Source organism: Meles meles, chromosome 4 (genome assembly GCF_922984935.1).
Source record: "Meles meles chromosome 4, mMelMel3.1 paternal haplotype, whole genome shotgun sequence".
Lineage (NCBI taxonomy): Eukaryota > Metazoa > Chordata > Mammalia > Carnivora > Mustelidae > Meles > Meles meles.
Window position 1 is genome coordinate 29,762,456 of NC_060069.1, and position 21,457 is coordinate 29,783,912.

General features: G+C 44.1%; 1 protein-coding gene across 4 annotated transcripts in view; it reads right to left on the minus strand.

Moving 5' to 3' along the window:
* The window catches only part of LOC123940334 (myosin VIIA and Rab interacting protein), a 379,886-nt gene that overhangs the window by 17,718 nt on the left and 340,711 nt on the right, over window positions 1-21,457 (minus strand). The gene's annotated exons all lie outside the window — the stretch shown is intronic.

A 21,457-nucleotide genomic window follows, 5' to 3' on the forward strand; every position in this document is an offset into this window, starting at 1 on the left:
AGGTGTGCTTTTTAACAAGAACGGCTTCCACGAGACACGAACTTACCAGATCTCTGCAATCCCCACACTGTTCCTCTTACATATTTCATTGGGGGTGGTCTATGGTGTGCAGACTCTGTTCCAGGTGCTGGGATAAAGTGGACAAGGGGTAAAGCCCCGTCCTCATGGCATGCCTAGTCCTACGCCAGCCACTTGACACTTGAGGTGCCCTGAAGGCATCTACTTTTGCCACTAAGTCAGAATGTGGCAGTACCCGGCAGCTGGGCTGAGGAGGGCACCACAGCTTCACCTGGAAGCTCTGTGATCTGGGAAAAAGCCCTGGAACACTTCAGAAGCTGACTAGCCTCCAGCTGGGGGTAGTGGCAAAAAAAAAAAAAAAAAAAAAAAAAAAGTTTATGCAAACTGGACAAGATCTCTGGTTGGTGAGCCAGATGGCAGGGAGCACCCCTCCCCCAGTCTGGTGGGTGAGCTCTCCATGGGGAAGTACACACTGCCATCCACCAGCCTTTGCAGGAATTCAGGGGCTCCTTGCCCACGACCAAGGACTGGGCTATTTGGTTGGATATGGGGGGTGGGAGTGAACAGTGCACCTACCGGAAGTTAAGATACCTGGGATTTGATTAGCCCTATGACAGGAGCAGGGCTGCAAACCTCCCCGTTCCTGTTTCCTCACCACTCCAATAAAGGAAATCAGGGCTGACACCAGCTTGTTATGTAAATGTCCCACTCCCTGGCCAGTCTAGATTTAAAAGTAGAAAGCACCTTGTACAATTATGTTAAATAAAGCTATATTTAGCACTGGACAGGGTTTTGTTCAGATGAAAAGCTGGTGTGGACGGGGGTGCTGGCAGGAAGCCCTGTGTGTGGGAGAAGTGAATAGCTAAAGGATCCTTCTGCTTTGTTGCTTACAGCCCCCGAGGGCCGAGCTGAATGGCACAAACAAAGCACAATTTGAGAGCCCAAAGAGAGCTATTATGTAGCTAACGGTACTCCAGAGAGTAATTATAAGATGGATTCAATGTGACAGTTTCATGGGATCAAAGAGGGGAGAGGTGAAAGCGTGGACATTAGCAGAGAGCATAGGGGCAATTACAGAACAGGAAGGTTGGTCTCAAGGACACTTGAGGCCAAGGGCCCCACAGATGATGGGATGGAAATGGCCATGCAGTAACAAATTCAACCTTCTAGTGATCAAAGAAATACAAATTAAGTAATGAATTTTGTTAAGCGCCAGATACCCGTGTGATTCCCTTTTTTTTTTTTTTAAGATTTTTATTTATTTATTTGACAGAGAGAGAGCACAAGTAGGCAGAGAGGCAGGCAGAGAGAGAGAGAGGGAAGCAGGCTCCCTGCCAAGCAGAGAGCCCGATGTGGGACTCGATCCCAGGACCCCGAGATCATGACCTGAGCCGAAGGCAGCGGCTTAAACCACTGAGCCACCCAGGCGCCCCCTGATTATGCTTGGCGTGTGCCAACGTGACTTGGTGCAGCTAGGGCATGGTTTTCAGCAGTCACTATTGAGAGCCTGAGTGTTCCCTGCCAGGGTCAGTCTGTGTCCCAGCCCCATGTGGAACGTCAAATCCATCATGCTGACCTCATTACCTCTGGGGCTGACCCAAACAGTCTACGCTCGGGGTACAGAAGGTAATGAGAACCACTCTGGTTTCCTTGGTCACTCACCAGAGCCAGCACAGTAAGGAACCTCAGCAAGAAGTCATGTTTCCTGCTGCCTATAAGCAACAGCAGGACCAAGGCAGACCTTTCAGAAGGTTACAGACCACTCTGGGGCCAGGGTCCTGCCATGGTGGCCCTTTTAATGGGCCCAAGAAAGCAGAAGAGCAGGGCAGGACCTGAGTCATAAACCCCAGCTGTCTCAGTCTATTCTCTCTAGGGACTGCAGAGAGAAGCAAGACTTCTTCCCTTTTCGTCTCACTCCCCACAGACGTTAGCCTCAGGGATCTCTCCATCCTGTCCCCATGTACTCCCCCTTCACATAAAACATGCTGCCAGAATGAATTCCTCTTCCATTTACTCTTCCTTATAGACCGTTTGCCCAAGACAAACAGAATGCAAGGTGCTCCCAGGGACAGATTCTGCGTCTACAGAGTTCTAAAGAAAAGACAGTTTCCAGCCTGAACACTAGATATACTTGATCAGTAGCAATCCTTGTAAGCTCTCCTGAGATTTTTTTTCCGGCATCATCATTCGTTTCAAAGCATTGTGTTGGACAAAGAAATGCAGACTCATTTCAAGCTGGAATAGACAGGAATGCTCCTTACCAGAATATCTCAAGCTTGCCAACATGCGAATAGCGGGAGCGCGTGAAATGCCTGTCTTCCCAGAGAGGGAACACTCTGGATGCCAGAGGGCTGATTCCAGGCCTCGTTCCACCCAGGCTCACGTGTGTGTCTGCCTGACTCAGCTGGGCCAAAACAGATCCCGCGTCGGGCTGCATGTGATGGACTGGCGCTGTGACAGAGGCCTGGCTGTCTCTTTATTTGACTTGATGTAAGTCTTGATATGATCTCATCGAATACAATGTGGGGAGGAGAAAAGCCTTCCAGGTTAAATGACGTATGCAGGTGTCTGGGGCAGAAGAGGAATTTTTCTAGCTCTACCTTGGGAACTGTTCCGATGCCTATAACAAGAATAGAAGAGCTAAACAGGTAGAGACTGAAGGGACCTGGGCACTAGGGTTTTTGTGAGATAAAGAAGGAAGCAGTAGGATTTGAGGTCCATGGGCCAATCCATGAAACAGGGGTGGGCAGGGGTGAGAGGACTCCCACTCTGGCAAAAGACTCCCACTCCTTGTCCTCTGGGCTCAGCAGGCATGGAGCCCATGGCTCATCCTTCTTTTAGGAGCCTATAAAAATGTTTTAATTAGAAAAGAAGAATAAAAAAGAACTCTTAGGTCCAGGAACATGTTTTAATTCATAATATTAATATATTAATCTTTATACCTACACAGTTGTAAAATCTGATTTGTTAGTGGGTTCTATGGAGGAAAGGGCCCATGGGGGCAGAAGTGCTTGGGTACAGGGAAGTCATATGTTGGCCTTGATGTGGCTGCTCTGGAACCTGTCTGTGAGAAGGCACGTGGGCAGCAGCGGCCTGGTGAGGCCTATCCTCTGAGAGGCACTGCTGTCCTCCCTAGACAATTGTAAAGGCCCCAAGCAGATCCCTATGGGTGGTCTGTCCATGCACACTTGGAGAAGCTCCCTAGTTTCCCTCAACTGCTGTGTGGTGGGGGGGGGCGTGGGTGCTGTGGTCCTGTGGCTTCCAACTGAGGACTGGTGTCAATGTGACCTCCTCATTGCATACCGCAGACATGAGGCTTGGGAAATTTAGGTTACACTGCCTGTGACATTTTGGGCAAATGATTTATTTTTAATTTTTTAAAAGATTTTATTTATTTATTTGACAGACAAAGATCACAAGTAGGCAGAGCAGCAGGCAGAGAACGGAGGGGGGAGCAGGCTCCCCGCTGAGCAGAGAGCCTGATGCGGGGCTCGATCCCAGGACCCTGAGATCATGACCTGAGCCGAAGACAGAGGCCTTAACCCACTGAACTGCCCAGGCGCCCGTGAGCAAATGATTTAACCTCTCTGAAGCCCCACTGTGAAAGAGATAACACCATCTAGCTCAAGAGACTTTGGAGAGTAAATTAGACAGCATGTGTCAAGGGGTCACACAGTGCCTGGGTCCAGGGTTGGCCCCTGCTCAACACCCACCCCCCCACCTGCCCCACTGTCTCTAGGTGGGCCTGTTACTGGCGATAGCCTGGTGACTCAGATGCCTTCCATTATATGTCATGCTCTCGACAGCTTTCCTTGCCTACCTGTGTTTTGAAGAATGCTTTTTACTGTTCTTTACTGAAGAAAGTTAAACTTTGCTCCTCTTCATTTCCCAGTTTTTTTCTTGCCAACTAAGAATATTTTAAAAAGAGGGGCACGTGGGTGGCTCAGTCAGTTAAGCATCTGCCTTCGGCTCAGGTCATGATCATGGAGTCCCAGGATCGAGTCCTGCATCGGGCTCCCTGCTCAGCGTGGAGTCTGCTTCTCTCTGCCATTCACCCTGCTTGTGCTCTCTCTCACTCGCTCTCTTCCTCAAATAAATAAATCAAATCTTTAAAAAAATAATATTTTAAAAAGAAAAAAACCCCATAATCTAGGAAAAAATCACCACAATAATTTCATAAATAAGGGGTAACCTAACGTCAAAAAGGGAGAACATAACATCTGACTCTAGAATGGTCTGTCCTAAGAAATGACAATGGGCAACCCGACATGGACATGCAGACCGCCCACCCCCTACCCCCGCCCCGGCCAGGCACACACACGTATTCTGGGAAAGATAAAGACACGTATTTGCCCTTGACTGGGAGCAGAGCGAACCCGGAGTGCTGATATGCAATAAAAACCGGGGATGTCATTGCCTAGCTGGGAAACTGAACAACCAGGTCCTCAGACATCACCTGCTGTTTCCCATCAGAACTAATTGAATGCAAGCCTTCAGGAAGAGTCTATCCCACCCCAGGGCCCTGGCACAGAGCCCTGCAGGGGATGCAGAGGCCAGTCAGCCATCGTCCCTGTCCTCAGAGAGCAGACAGGGGAGAGGGACACGAAGACCAACAGCAGGTAGCAGAGGACAGGCCCTGCCCTGCACTGTGAGCAGTGGGCTGTGGACCCGTAGGGGCCCCACCACTTTGTGACTTTGGGGTTGGTCTGGAAGCACAAGAAAGAAGATAAGAAACAGCGAAGATGAGGAAGGTCTTTCGGGCACCAGTCCCGGAGCCCTGACCCCATAGGGACTGGCACCGCAGCCTGGGGCATGCCAAGGATGACAAACAGGAGAAGGAAGATGGGGGCAGGGCAGCGCCCCAGATGCCAAACTCAGGAGTTTGAGTTTTGCGCTCCCTGAAAGCAGGTGCCACGGCAGGTCTTGCTGCTGCTGTTCTCAGGAGCCGGCATTTCCCGAGCACTTACCGCATGCCAAGCTCTGGGATGAGCACTTTTTTGGCCTTGCCTCCCTGAGCTCTCCTGACTGCCCTCTGATGCCTGTACTATGATCACATCTCCCAGATGAGGAGCTGGGCCTTAGGGAGGGGTTTGCTCTGAAGGAGCCAGCTTTGCACCCAGATGTGCCTGGTTTTGAACCCCAGATTCCTCACAGGCCTCTCGAGGGGCCTATGTTTGTAGGAAGGCAGTTCCAACTGGGAGAGGAGGGACACATTTAGGGCTGGGGAGAAGCTGAGGCAGAGAAAAGCGTTGGGAACTCTTACTGCAGCTGGAATTCAAGGTCATTGGGGCCTGGGGTGGGGCAGCTGTGTGGGAGTTAAAAGGATGAGGAGCACTTTCCTGGAAAGAGCTGAGAGCATGCCGGGGCTGTGAACTGGGGAGGGAGGCAGCAAGACGGGCTATGAGCCCAGTCGGCTGAGCTGAGTGAGCCCAGGGAGCTGTCACAAACGGACACTGGTAAGGAGATTTCAACACTAGCAGAGAAAGAAGGGTTCCCGGGGCTCTTGCAATAAGGGAAAATATAGCATTGCAAAGATCCTTTCTGACCATCCAAGAGACAGTGATCGCTAATGGCCGGGATGGAATAAGCTCCAGGTCACCCTTTTAGTCTTTATTTTGGTTTTGTAAAAGTATTTATTTATTTATTTGAGAGAGAGAGCGCGAGCGAGAGAGCGAGCGCACTAGTGGGTGAGGAGCAGGAGAAGCAGGTTCCCCACAGAGCAAGGAGCCCGAAGTGGGACTCGATCCCAGGATCTTGGGATCATAACCTGAGCGGAAGGCAAATGCTTAATGACCGAGTCAACTCAGGTACCCCTTGAATCTGTCATTTTTGCTGTCAGTTCACCAGAGTGGGTTGGGGGGACACAACCTTCATAGCTGGGTTGGTAAAAACGAGAAAATGGCGGAGGTGTGGGGCCCTCCTGTTCTCCTTTGAGCCTGTGATAAATGAACGTTCCTCAGGGGGCTAACGGGAGACCGCGGACCTTCCAGGCAATCAGCGAAAAGCTTCACCGGGGCTCTTCTAAGGACCTTTTGAACACAAAGGGGTAGCGCTCACACAGAGTAGAAAAGCCCTTCAGGAGCTTACATTGCATGAAACCCACATGGGGCCCCCCTTCTCCCCTGCTGAAGGCTGCTCCCGAGACCCTTCCAGAAGAGAACAGAAGGAAGAAGGCAGCCAGCTCAGAGCTAATGTGGGTCCTCCTGGTGCCATGAGGACTCCAGGCTTCTCATTATTACATTTAGCCCTCACCACAACCTGACACGGTTGTTGTTTTAATTCCATCTCTAGAGATGAAGAAACTGTGGCTCCGAGAGGATGCAGAGCTGGGATCTGAGCCCAGAGACTTTGGTCTCCGAAGCCCACGCTCCTTCCCACCTGTCACACCACCTCCTCTGCACATAATTCCCGGAACCCAACGGTCTGTAGGAAGTGACTGTGGAACTGAATTGTACTGAATAATCAGATCAGTAACAATAGATAAGTCAGCGAGACAAGGGCTGCATTGACATTCAGCAGAATAAGCTTTGGCCACACCACCCACCAGGCCACTCTGCGGAGCTTGAGATATCCCCAGGGACAAGCTCTGGTTCTGAGCCTTCCTGAACCTACCTAGGATTGAGTCAGCAAGGACAGTCAGTGAAAAGGAATGTGGTCTCTAAGGAAATCTGCTCTAAGCATGGTCCAGACTTCATGGTCTCCTCGTTACTTTTCTGTCCCATATTACAGATGCTGTGTTGGCTTTAAGAAATGCTTCCATCAAACTACCAAGAGGAAGCAGAGAAATTTATCCTGATTTCATGTATTCCCCCCCTCTTTTCAAAGGTAAGAAAAGAAACTCCATATGCCCTCTTCAATAGTTGACAGAAATCTGCTAGAAAAATTCAATGCAAATATGTTTCAGCTCTCATAAAACATAAGGCGCTCTGGCGAGGCCTCTACAACCTGTCAAAATACATCCTCCACGAACAGACCCCTGTCCCTGAAGTGACTTGACGAAAGAGGGTGACACAGAATTGTGGAAGGAAATGGGAGTGCGAACAATAAATTTGCATATGTAATAAAACGAAGGTACAAACCATAACAGAGATTAGAGAACTGTCCTCTAGGAATGTTTGGGGCCTAAATCATCTAGGTTTTGATGGTCAAGGCCATATATGAAAGAAACGACTTCCTGTCTTAATGGTGATGACAGAAGTGAATTTTTGAAAACTCTGCATTTTCAATCCAGAATTAAACTCCCTGGTCTGTATGTTTTCCTAAGGTCACATTCTTGTTTAATGCCGGCCAACTGACACCCAGTGAAGGCCACTTCGGGACTGGTGGAGGTGACTGAATTATTGTACTGAATAATCAGCTCAGTAACAATAGATAGGTCAGCGAGACAAGGGCTGCATTGACATTCAGCAGAATAAAAGAGGGGGATGAGGGGGCCATTACCTTTGCCTGCGCCTGCCTTGGTCGGTGTCTGGCAGGCAGGACTTGCTTTCCCAGCAGAGGGGGTGATTATGGTCATCAGTCTTTTTTGCTTTTGCATACTTACTGGCTGTTCTCCAGAAAAATTGTTTCCGATACTGACTGGAAGTGTTTGCCCGCTGCTGGCAGTAACCGGGGTGTTGCTGGGGCACGTGCTCATTTCTGAAGAAGCCCAGTGAGACGTGAAACCACCTTCCACGTTCACTGGGAAAGGAGGTGATTCTTTTTACCTCTTGGCAGCCTGCGGGATCTTGGTAAATGATCTTGTCATTCTCTGTGGACACCTTTCCAGGCACTCCTTATGTCATTCAGAATAAAAGCTGAGGTTCTCCACGCGGTTCCTGTCACTTCTCTCACTGTCCTCCCCATTGCCATATTGCTCCAACCACCCTGGCTCTTTCATCACTTCCTTAAACTTGCCCAGGTCCTTGCCACTGTAAGTCTTTCTTGTGTTGCTCTGGTGGGAAGAACCTTCCTTTAGATTTTCCCTGACTTCTTCCTTCTTGTCCTTCAGGCCGCAGTCCAAGGGACACTCGGTCAGAACGGTGTCTGAAAAGACCTTCCTGGACTCACCTTCTTCTCAGTCCTTAACACAATCTGACATCATCCCCTGAACCTGTCTACATATTTATCAGCTGTCTCCTCCAATAGAAGGTAAATTCCACGAGACAGGTAACTCTTCTCTCTTATCCCTGCTGTACTGCAGCTCTTGGAATAGCTCAACAATTATTTGTTGCATAAATGGCAAAGAACAGGGATTCGCTCTCTAGAGCCTGTGCGGCCTCTTCTGTAAGGGATTGTCTCCTGTAAGTCCTGTCGGGCCTGCACACCAGGAAGATCCGTTCCTTCCTTCACTGGAGGGAAAATTAAGGACCTTCCCCTCTCGCTACCTCCTCCCTTCCCCCAAATAACTAGTGGATATTTGTCCCAACACCATTTATTAAGAAGTTTCTTTTTCCAACTGGGAGTGAGAGGTAGGTGGGAATCATGAGATAAATCATGAGTTAAATTTTAATATATTCTAGGCCATACTTCTGGCCTATTTCATTATAGCTTGTATCACTCTCTTGCAAATTTAATTACCGTGCTTTTAAGGTATACCGTAATATCTTAATACGACAGTCCTCTTCATTCAGATCTTAGTTTTTGTAAACATGTCTAAATTATTCTTGACTTTTTTCTGTCAGGTTTCCTATCAGATTTTCTTTCTTTTGAGAAGTTAAAAAAATGTCTGGTTCAGATTTGGATTTGATTTACATCAGGCTTCTGCCCTAATTTTGGAAGAATTCACATTTACATTATCTTTTCTTCCATTAGATGGCTATGTTTCCTGGAGACTTGCAGTTTTCTAAAGTTTTAATGTCCTATTTTTTTGTTCCTAGTATGGAGAGAATTCATTTCCATTTTATCTGCTCTTGCAAGCTCCCAAACTTAGTTTGAGATTCATCCATGAATTTCATTGCAGATTAATGGCTAAACTCGAAGCCTCTGACACGAGGAGTTCTAATGTAAATCTTGGAATTGACACTTGGGCTGTACTACTGTGTAATTACATCCAATGATGTGGATTTATGAATATACCTGCTACTAACAGACCATTTCTTCCAACAGAATGGGTTTTTATTTTGCATTTATTTGTGTTCAAGTTTGCTGTAATCTTTTGCAGGCTCTGTGTCTCAGGTAAATGTTCATGATCTCTGGCCTTATGCAGGCCTTCCTTGCTGTGTGGGGATCCTTTCTATTTGTCCATATAATTTCCTTTCCCACTCTATGCAGGAGCTATTTCAAATCTTCTCTACAATCTGGAAATGTCAATTCTACCACCCCTTTGCCTTCAGAAGACAGACCTGCTTTTCAGTTCAGAGAGCAGAGGGTAGATGTGGGGGCGGGGGTGTGATACAGAGCATAAGTCAAAACCTCTCCAACTTCCTGACATCAATTTACACACTTCCTTGTATCTGGACCAAATCTGTCTGCTCTTGCAGTGCTGAAGCCTTATCTGTTTTCTGGACCTTGTCCCCTCCATTTCGCCAAGAGTCCCTATTGTTGGATATTTCGGTCATTGTTTCCCTACAAGAATAATGCAATGCTTGATGGATTACATTGCTGTACCCTGAGCGGCTTGTTCAGTTTTTCCATAGGATAAAGGATGCAAAGTACAGTTGCTGGATCAAAGGGTGTGCCTGTTCTGATCGCTGAGACTTAGCCAGTTCCCAGCATACTAACGTGGGCTCCCACTATTTTGTGTGCATTAGACTGCCTCTTTCCCTGAACTCCTAGCAACGTCGGTTATGATTCTTTTTAGTCATCCAATTTGTTAGGCAAAGTGACATTTCGGTAGTTCAATTTGCATTTTTGTTGCTCCTCTAAACAAACGATGAACTTTGCCCCATTCATGGCTGTCTTCCCAGCATCTTACTGTGCATTTGTTGAACGGGAAAGATGAATGTGCAGACCATATGCTAAGTTCTGAGCTACATGTTGAATTAGATACAGTTGAAATACAGTTTAAGCTAAATATTTTTCACATGCTTATTGGTCATTTACATTTTTTTTCTTTTGGTGAATTGCCTGCTCATGTGCATTGCCCTTTTTACCCGTTAGCATTATGAGGCTAAGTAATTGTTTGCCCATTATGTATTTAAGCAATATGTCTTCTCAGTTACTGTTTGCCTTTTAACTTTATGGCTTTTGAAGGATGAACATGTCTCCCCTCCCACCAAGATTTGTTGAGATATAATTGAGACATAACATTTTATAAATTTAAGGCATATAACATGATGATTTGATACACTTGTACACTGTGAAAGGATTACCATAATAGGGTTAGTTAACATCTCAATCATCTCCTATAATCACCATTTTTTTGGTGTGTGGTGAGAACACCTAAGATTTATTTTCTCAGCAACTTTGGAGTATATAATGCATTATTATTAACTACAGTCACTATGCTATGTTCCCCAGTACTTACTCATCTTGTAACTGGAAGTTTGAACTCTTTGACCAACATCTCCCCATTTCATCCATCCCACAGACCCTGGCAACCACTACTCTACTCTCCGTGTCTATGGGTTCACCTCTTCTAGATTTCACATAGGAGATCATACAGTATCAGTCTTTCTCTGACTTATCTCACTTAGCATAACACTCCCAAGGTCCATCCATGTTGTCACAAATGGCAAGAGTTCCTTATTCCTCATAGACTGAATAATACCCCATTGTACATATATGCCACATCTTCTTTACCCATCCATCTGTTGATGGATACTTAGATTGTTTCCTTATCTTGGCTACTGGATAATGCTGCCTTAAACATGGAAGCGCAGATATCTCTTCCAGGTCCTGATTTAATTTCCTTTGGATATATGCCTAGATATTACTGGACATTACTGGACCACCTGGTAGTTGAACCTCCATACTGTTTTCCATAGCATCTGTACCAATTTACATCCCCACCAACTGTGTACCCAGGGGTTCCTTTTTCTCCACATTCTCGCCAACACTTGTTTTCACTTCTCTTTTTGATGGCATCCATTCTAACAGGTGTCTTTTCTAACAGCATCTTTTCGTGTCCCTACCTATTGGTTATTTGTATGCCTTCTTTGGAAAAATGTCTATTGAGGCCTTCTGCCCACTTTTTTTTCTATTTCTATTTTTTAAAGATTTTATTTATTTATTTGACACACAGAGATCACAAGTAGGCAGAGAGGCAGGCAGAGAGAGAGAGAGAAACAGGCTCCCTGCTGAGCAGAGAGCCCCATGCGGGGCTTGATCCCAGGACCCTGAGACCATGACATGAGCTGAAGGCAGAGGCTTAACCCTCTGAGCCACCCAGGCATCCCCTCTGCCCACTTTTAAATTAGGTTGTTCACTTTTTGCTATTGAGTTGTAGGAGTTCCTTATATATTTTGGATACTAACCTTTATCACATATAAGGTTTGCAAATATTTTCTCTTATTCTGTAGGTTGTTTTTCCATTTCATTGGTTGTTTCTTTTGCTATACAAGAGCTTTTCAGTTTGATGCAGCCTCACTTATTTATTTCACGTATTATTTTGTTACTTGTGCTTTTGGTGTCACAGACAAAGAAATCATTGCCAACACCAATGTCAAGGAGATTTTTCCTGTGTTTCTTGAGGAGTTTTAGAGTTTCAGTTTTTAATTCATTTTGAGCTAATTTTTTGAATAATGTAAGGTATGGGTCCAATTTCATTCATCTGCATGAGATTATCCAGTTTTCCCATATTATTTATTGAAGAGACTATCTTTTTAGCATTGAGTATTCCCAATTGAGTATATGAGGGGCTATTTCTGGGCTCTTGATTCTGTTTCACTGATCTGTATGTCTCTGCTTATGCCAGTACCATACTATTTTGACATCTATGACACTGAAGCATAGTTTGAAATCAGGAATGCAAATTCTCCAGTTTTGTTCTTCTTTCTCAGGATTGATTTGGCTATTTGGGGTCTTTGTGGTTTTATACAAATTTTAAGATTGCTTTTTTCTATTTCTGTGAAAACGTCATTGGAATTTTAATAAAATTTTGATAGGAATTGCATTGATTCTATAGAAGGATTTTATGGTGTGTATACTTTAACAAAATTAGTTCTTCTGATCCATGAACATGGGGTGTTTTCCCATCGTTTGTGTCTTCTTCAATTTCTTTCATCAAAGTCTTATAATTTTCAGAGTACAGATCTTTCATTTTCCTGGTTAAAAATTTTTTTAAAAGATTTTATTTGTTCATTTGACAGAGAGAAACTTGGCAAGAGAGGGAACACAAGCAGGGGGAGTGGAAGAGGGAGAAGCAGGCTTCCCGCCGAGCAGGGATCCTGATGTGGGGCTCGATCCCAGGACCCCAGGATCATGACCTGAGCCGAAGGCAGATTCTTAATGACTGAGCCACCCAGGCGCCCCTTCCTGATTAAATTTATTCCCAAGTATTCTTTTGTTTTTGATGCACATACAAATGGGATTATTTTATTTCTTTTACAGATATTTTCTTGTTAGTATATAAAATAAAACTGACTTCTGTATGTTGATTTTGCATTCTGCAAATTTACTGAATTTGCTGTTTAGTTGTAACAGTTCTTTGGAGTCTTCAGGATTTTCTCTATATAAGATCATATTGCCTGCAAACATGACAATTACTTCTTCCTTTCTACATTGGATGCATTTTACTTCTTTTACCTGCCTGATTATTCTGCGTAAGACTTCCTGTACTATGTTGAAGAGACGTGGTGAGAGTGGGCACCCTTGTAAAAGAGGAAAAGCTTTCAGTCTTTCACCATTGAGTTTGCTGTTAGCTACGGGCTTGTCATCTGTGAGTTATACTGAGGATGTTCCTTCTACACACAATTTATTGAGAGTTTTTATCATGAAAGCATGTTGCATTTTGTCAAATGCTTTTTTCTGCATCTATTGAGAAGATCATGATTTTTATCCTTCATTATATTAATGTAGTATATTATATTTATTGATCTGTATATGTTGAACCATCTTGGCATCCCAGAGATAAATCCCACTTGATCGTGCTCTATACTTCTTTAATATATTATTGAATTCAGTTTGCTAATATTTTGTCGAGAATATTTGCATCTATATTCATCAGGGATATTAACCTGTAGTTTCTAGTGTCCTTATCTGGCTAGGGTAAAAGGGTAATGTTGGCCTCATAGAATGAGTTTGGGAGTATTCTCTTCTCTTCAATTTTTGGGAAGAGTTAAAGAAGGCATGGCGTTTATGCTTCTTTAAATATTTGGCAGAATGAACCACTGGTCCTGGGCACTTCTGTCCTGGGAGGTTTTTGATTACTGATTCAGTCTTCTTAGTCATTATTGGTTTATTCAGATTTTCTATTTCTTCATGATTCAGTTTTGGTAGGTTGCATATTTCTAGGAATTTATCCATTTCTTCTAGGTTGTCCAATTCATTGGCATACAATTGTTTATAGTGTTCTTTCATGGTACTTTATATTTCTGTGATATTGATTATTATGTCTCCTCTTTCATTTCTGATTTTATTACTCTGAATCTTCTCTCCTTTTCCTTAGTTAGTCTAGGTAAATTTTTGTCAATTTTGTTTTTTCCCCCCAAACCAGCTCTAGTTTCATTGATCTTTTCTATTGTGTTCCTGGTCTCTATTTCCTTTGTTTCTGTTCTGTTTTTTGTCATTTCCTTTCTTCTGCTAACTTTGGGTTTAGTTTGTTCTTATTTTTTAGTTTCTTGAGGTATAAAGTTGGGTTGTTCATTGAGATCTTTCTTTTTTCTTAATGTAGGCATTTATCACTATAAACTTCCATCTTAGAATTGCTTTTGCTATATCCCATTTTCATTTGTTTGAAGACTTTTTTATTGCCCTTTTGATTTGTTTTATTACTTTGTTATTTTTTAAAAAGATTTTATTTTGTTTATTTGAGAGAGTGAGTGAGCAAGTGAGTGCACAAGTGGATGAGGGGATGAGGGGCAGAGGGAGCAGGAAAAGCAGACTCACCTCCAAGCCCAGATCCTAACGTGGGGCTCAATCACTACCTAAAATGAAGAGAGATGCTTAACTGGCTGAGCCACCCAGGCACCCCTTGATTTGTTTTTTTAACCTATTGATTTTTTAGGAGTGTGTTATATAATTTCCACATATTTGTGAATTTCCCAGTTTTCTTCCTGTTACTGATTTTTAGTTTTATACCACTATAGTTGGAAAATATACTTAGTATGATATCAACCTTCTTAAATTTGTTAAGACTTGCTTTGTAACCTAACATATGTTCTATCCTGAAGAATGCCCCATGTAAGCTTGCAAATAATGTGCATTCTGCTTTTGTTGGTTGGAATGGAGATATATATATATATATACATATATATGTATATATACTTATATATGTATATGTACTTGAACTATATTTCAGACCAAATGGAACTGAGATATGGAGATATATATATATATACATATATATATATATGGAGAGAGCATATATATGGAGATATATATATATATACATATATATGTATATATATATATATATCTCCATATCTCAGTTCCATTTGGTCTGAAATATAGTTCAAGTCCAACATTTCCTTATTGATCTTCTCTCTGGATGATTTATACACTGTTCAAAGTGGGGTACCGAAGGCCCCTACCACTATTGTATTGTTGTTTATTTCTCCTATCAGATCTGTTTGTATTTGCTTAATATATTTAGGTGCTCCAAAACTGGGAGCATACATATTTATGATTTTTATATATTTTTGATGAATTGACCCCTTTATCATTTTATAATGACATTGCTTCATTACAGCATTTGAATCAAGTCTATTTTGTCTGATATAATTAAAACTACCTTTGTTTTCTTTTGGTTTCCATTTTCGTAGAATATCTTTTTCCATCCCTTTACTTTATGCCTATGTGTGTCCTTAAAGCAGAAGTGAGTCTTTTGTAAGAGTGGATAGTTGGGTCTTGTTTTTTTGTCTGTTCAGCTGCTCTTGATTGGTGAATTTAATCAATTTACATTTAGAATAACTATTCATAGGTAAGGACTAATTAATGTATCTTATTAATTGGTTTCTGGCTCTTTTCTTGTTCTCTTGTTCCTTTCTTCCTCTCTTGCCATCTTCCTTGTGATTGATGATTTTCTGTAGTGGTATGCTTTGACTCCCATGTCCTTATCTTTTGTGTATCTATGGTAGATTTTGCTTGTATCATAAGATTTACACAAAACATCTTATAGATATGATGATCTATTTTATGCTGATAACAACTTCAGTGGCATACAAAACTACATTCTACTCTCCCCCTTTATGTTTTTGATGTCACAATTTACCTCTTTTTATATTGTATCCATTAACAAATTATCGTAGCTATAGTTATTTTTCATATTTTTGTCCTTTAATCTTTTTACTGGCATTATGTACTTAACACACTACTGTATTATAGTATTAGGGTATTCTGTACTTGACTATATATCTACCTTTATCAGTGCATTGTATATTTTCATGCCTTCATATTATTAATTAGCTCATTCTCATTTCAGCTTAAAGAACTTTAGCATTTCTTGTAAGGCAGGTCTAGTGTTGCTTAACTTGTTCAACTTTTGTGTGTCTGGGAATGAACGAGGTCATCTGTACTTCATTTCTGAAGGACAACTTTAACAGATAAAGTATTCTTGGTTGGCAGTTTTATTTTTTTCTTTCAGCATGTTGAGTATGTCATTCCACTATGTCTTGGCTTGTAAGGTTTCTGCTGAGAAATCTGTTGATAGCCTTATGAAGATTCCTTTATAAGTGATAAGTTTCTTTTCTCTTGCTGTTTTTAAGATCCTCTTTTCGTCCTTCATTTTTGCTAGTTTTATTATGGGTGAGTCTTGGAGAAAAAAATTTTTGAGTTTAACCTCTTTGGGGACTTATGAGCTTCATGAAGCTCATAAGCTTTGGATGGTCAAACCTCTGCTCAGATTTGGGAAGTTCTCAACCATTATTATTATTATTTTATTTATTTGAGAGACAGAGACTGAGAGAGAGCAAGAGAGAGCATGGGAAGGAGGGGCAAAGGGAGAGGGGGAAGCAGACTCCCACCAGTTTCAAGCAGGGATCCTGACATGGAGCTCGATCCCAGGACCCTGAGATCATGACCTGAGCCAAAGGCATAGGCTTTAACCCACTGAGCCACCCAGGCGCCCTCATCATTTTTTTAAAACAAGCTTTCTGCCCCCTTCTCTCTTCCTTCTCCTTCTTGGTCTCTAATAATTCAGATTGCTTCTCTTGATGGTATCCATAGTTCGCATAGGCTCTCTTCACTCTTTTTCATTATTTTTCTTTAGTTCTCCTCTGGCTGGATAATTTCCAAGGTCCTGTCTCCTACTTCACATGTTCTCTCTTCTCCTCAATCCATTCTGCTCTTGATACTCTCTACTGCACCTTTCATTTCCTTCACAGTATTCCTCAGCTCCAGAATTTCTGTTTGGTTCCTTCTTATGATTTCTACCTCTTTGTTAAACTTTTCATTTTGTTTTATGCATTGATTTCTTAATTATGTTGAATTGAATTTCGTGTTTTCTCATAGCTCATTGAGCTTGCTTTAAAACCTATTTTGAACTCTTCATCAGGTAAATCACAGATCTCCATTTTGGGAGGTCAGTTGCTGGAGGATTATTGTGATCCTTTGGTGGTGTCACGTTTCCTTGATTTTTCATTTTCCCTTTAGTTGTTTGTAGCTATCTTTGCATTTGAAGTAGCAGTCACCTCCTCCAGTCTTTATGGACTGATTTCAGGAGAGAAATACCTTCTATCATCTTTACCAGGATTCTGAGGCTTTCTCAGACCTCCTATGGATACCCCTGCTCCACATTTCTTTGTCCCTCCTTACCTGTTCAAACCCTGTGGATAAGAGCTCTGGCTCTAAGTGCACAGTTAAAGCTCCCCCCCAACCCAAGGCAACAGTTAAATGGAGAGTTAGAAAAGAGGTGTTAATTCTTCAACAGACATAGGCCTACTGAGATCAATCACTTGTAAGATACAAGTCAGTACCTAACACTATATTCTCTCTAGCACCAACTAGAGATGAAGACACTCTGAAATAGAATGTGACCTGGGATGAAAGACACTGAATCTTACATGAACGTGTGTTATTTTACAGGGGTGAGACACACAGAGATACAGTTGACTTTATGTTAACACTGGTATCAACAAAAAGGTTTTCATGAGCACATTAAAATTCAGAAACAAAAAGCTCTGGGTATGTTGGAATAGTCAGTACATCTGTCTCCTTGATCACTGACTGGGATTATGTATCCCTGTTCCTTGGTGTTCGTAAATGAGCAGCCAGAAGAAGATGCATAAATTCATCTCTTGTTTAGGAAGAAAGACATTTAATAATTTAGGGAACTCTCAATACTTATGATGAGAATTATTTCGTGAAACTACACATATGGGAGCTATCTGCTGGTCTGTGACTCCCTTGTGAAATCAAAGCCCAATGATCCAGCTACTTCTAATGGTTATAAACAAAGGCACTTTAAATAAAATGCTTTCAGGACACCAGCTATACCAATTTTACTATAATGCAAGAACTAACTAATCTGGGCCGTCAACAGACATTCATATTCCAAGAGCTGGATACATGGGACATCTTTTGTCATATAAACAGTGTCATAAAGGATACTTAGGTCAGGAAACAAAAAAATCAATCTAAACTGTTACATATCTAGAACCAGGGGATCTGGGAGCCAGAAGGGACCTGGGGACCACTGCTCTAAGCCTGGGAAGATTACGGGCTTGTGGGAAATCCAGTCCCTGAACGTAGTCTCCAAACTCAGGCCAGGAGTTCTTGGCCATTCTTGGCTCCTTCTTTCAGGAATGCTGCCCTTGCATACCTAGATACAGACCCTTCTAAGAACTGCTTTGGCCAGGACTTTCTCCTAGAACCATAGGCATGGCCATCTGCCCAGTGGTAGAGGTGGTGCTCACTTCTGGGCTCTAAGGATCACATGGTTTAGGGGGTTGACCCCTAAGCTTTGATGGAATAAAATGACTTCAAGAACAAAATGATTCTTTGGGAATCCAGTACCCAAGAGGTTTCTGGGCTTCCTCCTCGCTCTGCAAGCGTGTTCTTCCATTGGTTAAAATTCAGATGGTGGGTCCCATCCCTCCAACCCCCAAAGAAAGTGAGCCACCTATAGGACAAGTTTGCCTACAGCAAAGGACTGAATTCAGTCAAGATAAAGCATGTTTCTAAAATGGTTCTTCTGCCGCTGGGCAGGATTCTGAAGCCTCGGTTCTTACGTGGGTTGTCATACTAAGGACACTAAACAGCCACTGATATCAAGTGTCTGTGGGATATGCACATTCCTCTGCTTTGGCTCCCAGAGAGCAGGGCCAGTGTGGGAGGCAGGTGGACAGTGACTGCTGAGCAAACCTCTCTCTGCATAAGGCAAAGCTCCTCTTAATAAGGCAAAGGCAATTAGCAGCCAATTGGGCATTGGGATTTCCTCGCTGCCTACACAGCACTGAAGGATTTGTGAACTGGGGACCGTGCATTTCTCCTGTTTAGTTACCGACTTCGTCTGGTTTCACCCAGAAGCAGATGCGAGACAGGGATTTAGTTCATGTGGGAGGCAATCCCTGGAAATAGTGGTGGAGATGGTGGAGGAGGGGTACGTGGGGGCAGGGGAGGGAAGGGAGTCGAGGAGGACTGTTCATCGTGTTGGGTGCTTAGAGCTCGGGTGGCTGGGAAACTCGGGGAGTCAGTATGCAGCTCTGCCCCAGAGTCACCATGCCCACAGAGGCCAAATAGCTGGGGTACTGATTTTCTTCTTGGTGGTCACTAGTTAGGACTGCTCCCAGCTGGGGTTCTCGTTCTCCCTTTCAGCCTGCCTTTTGCAGAGGAAGAGGAGCTCCTGCTGCATCAGGGGTTTTCAGGCGGCTGGACTTTGGGCCAGTATGCATTGCTAGAGTAAAGAGATCAGGGGAGCACTGACCACTTCTGAAATCATTACACAAGCCCAGTTCCACTCCAAACCATGCCGTGTGCCAGCCATACATGTGTGTGTGTGCGCACACGCGCGTGCACACATGCTGTACAAATCAGTCGTGTTTGGCCCACAGGGGAAGTCACAGTTATTCTGATACTGAAGACGGGAACATGGGGCATTCTCATGCAGTGACTTCCCACTTATATTCTACCTAGCACAACAAAGCCCCAGATGTGGTTACAGACCTATGTTAGACATGCCAGGTGTCAACTGGAAATAGGTACTAAGTTGTTGCTTTAGTACCAGAAGATGGATGTTAACTCACAGCCGTGAGGTTTATAGGGGATCCAGTATTTGCTGGGCTCCTGCTATGTGCTAAACACCATGTTGTAAAATTCAACCCTCACAACTCTATCAGGGAGTACAATTATCCTCATTTTACAGATGAGGCCAAGATGCGTTTGCAGTCAACCATGAGCCCAGGGCTGGGTCCCAGGATCAGCTGAAAAACACAGCAGGTGTGGGCCTGTCTCAGTGCTGGGAGCAAGCTCAGGAACTGCAGGGCAGTTGTGGCTGTGGAGTGGAGGAAGGACTAGAGTAGTCGTGCAGGGTCTGGAGGGACAGGGAGAGCAGCTGGGGGACAAGGGCCAGTGGGAGGCAAGAAATCACCTTGGCTTATTCTAAGCACTAGCCAAGGTTTGCAGAATTTGCAAATTGCATGGTTGCATTTCGAATTCAGTCTTATCTTAAAGCCTATCTCTATATCCTTTTGCTTCTAAATAATAGTGAAGATATAAACCTGTATTTCTGTGTAAACCATGCATGATTTCTGAGTAAACCATGCCTGATGAGGAAAAGATAAGTTAATTATCTTTCTCAGTTTGCTCCCCAGATTTTTACATACAATAAATGATAGCTGATGGATATTTTAATGCACTGATTCATGGTAGGCGGGGGGAAGACTTAAATTTTGAGAAACTGACATATTTGGGAGCTTGAATAAAAGCAGCTCTCTTAGTTTCTTGCTCGGTGAGGGCACGGGGCAGAACGGGGGCTTATCTTAGATTTTTCTTGCCCTGGCTCCTCCTTTCCCTGTTCACGTTCTGCCCAAGAGAGCACAGTGCAGACTGGCTGCTCTGCCTCCAGAAGGTGAGGCCTGCAGGCTGACGGGGACTGGGAGTCCATGACTCATCATGGCCTGGCAGGCTGCTGGAACAGCAGGCCTGTGCGGAGCCTTGTGACCATCAGGCAGCAAAGCCAGTAGGATGCAGAGGCATTGCAAGAAATACCATGATATTCCTCAGTTACCATCTGGCTCTGAGCTCTGGCAGACAAATGTGAATGTCATGGGATATTGGTTCAAGTAACAGAGAGGAGCAGAGCCCATTACCACGGAGGAAGCGATGGGTTGGAGCCCACATCCCAGGGAGAGGCTGCCTGTGAAGGCCACGCTCCGGCCTCCAGCCCACAGACATGGCAGGGGACAGATGTGTGCACGTCCTTGGGCAGAGGACCTGACAGGCCGAGGAGTAGGAGGATTCGATGGCTATGGAGGGTGGGACGGGAATGAGAGGCAGAGTCTGAGCTGTTGGAGGGCTCAGGGGCTCGGCTGTGGAAGAGGGCCCCCAGTTGGCTCGTGGCCGGCTCTTGCCATATGCGTGCTCTTTGCTGACTTGGCCTGGCTCCTCCCCTAGCTTGGCTGTGGTGCAGATGAAGGAACTTGTTCCCCCACTCATGTGCGCTACCAGGAACTTGTTAACTTATATAATGTACTCTCAGGAGAGGGGAAAAAACTGACCACGAGTGCCAAGAAATTTACGTGTTTCCAGGCAAGACCTTATCTGATTACGGAGGAGACATAGTAAAGAAGGGACCTGTGATTTGAGGCCAAGCAGTTCTGGGATGCAGCCCCAGCTCTGAAGCTGACTAGTTATGGGCCTTGCGTAAGTACCTTCAGGACGAGCCTCTGCATCACCTTCAAAGGGTTTTTATGAAATGAATTCATTAACATAAGCAAAGCACTAGGCACTCAACAAATGTTAGCTTCCTTCTCTTCCACTGGAAGCAGTAGGGATAGCCTGACTGTCCGGTGGCCAAGTCTACAGGGATGTGCTTGGAGAAGCTGTAGAGGAAAGAATGGGGGTAGAGCACTGATTGTGGGGTAGGGGCCTAGGACCCCCCTTTCTGCCAGGGGTTCTTCCTTCTGTGGTTTCCTAGCAATGCCCTTGGATAGTTAGAGGGGTGGTTTGGGACTGGAGATCAAATGGTTGGGTTTTGGGGGCTTTTACCGGTTTTAAACACCAGGATTCCAAATAAGGCTTGTTTGGAAAATGATTTTGAGGCTAAGACAAGCCCAAATAAGCAAACTGCAGGGATAAATGACATAGCAGGCCACGTTTAGCACAAAGATCATGGTCTGAAACATTGCTGTTGACTAAAAGGGGGATGGCGAGACGCTCTTAACCCACAGGCAAAGTTCCTCTGGGAAAGGGCGGGGGAAGG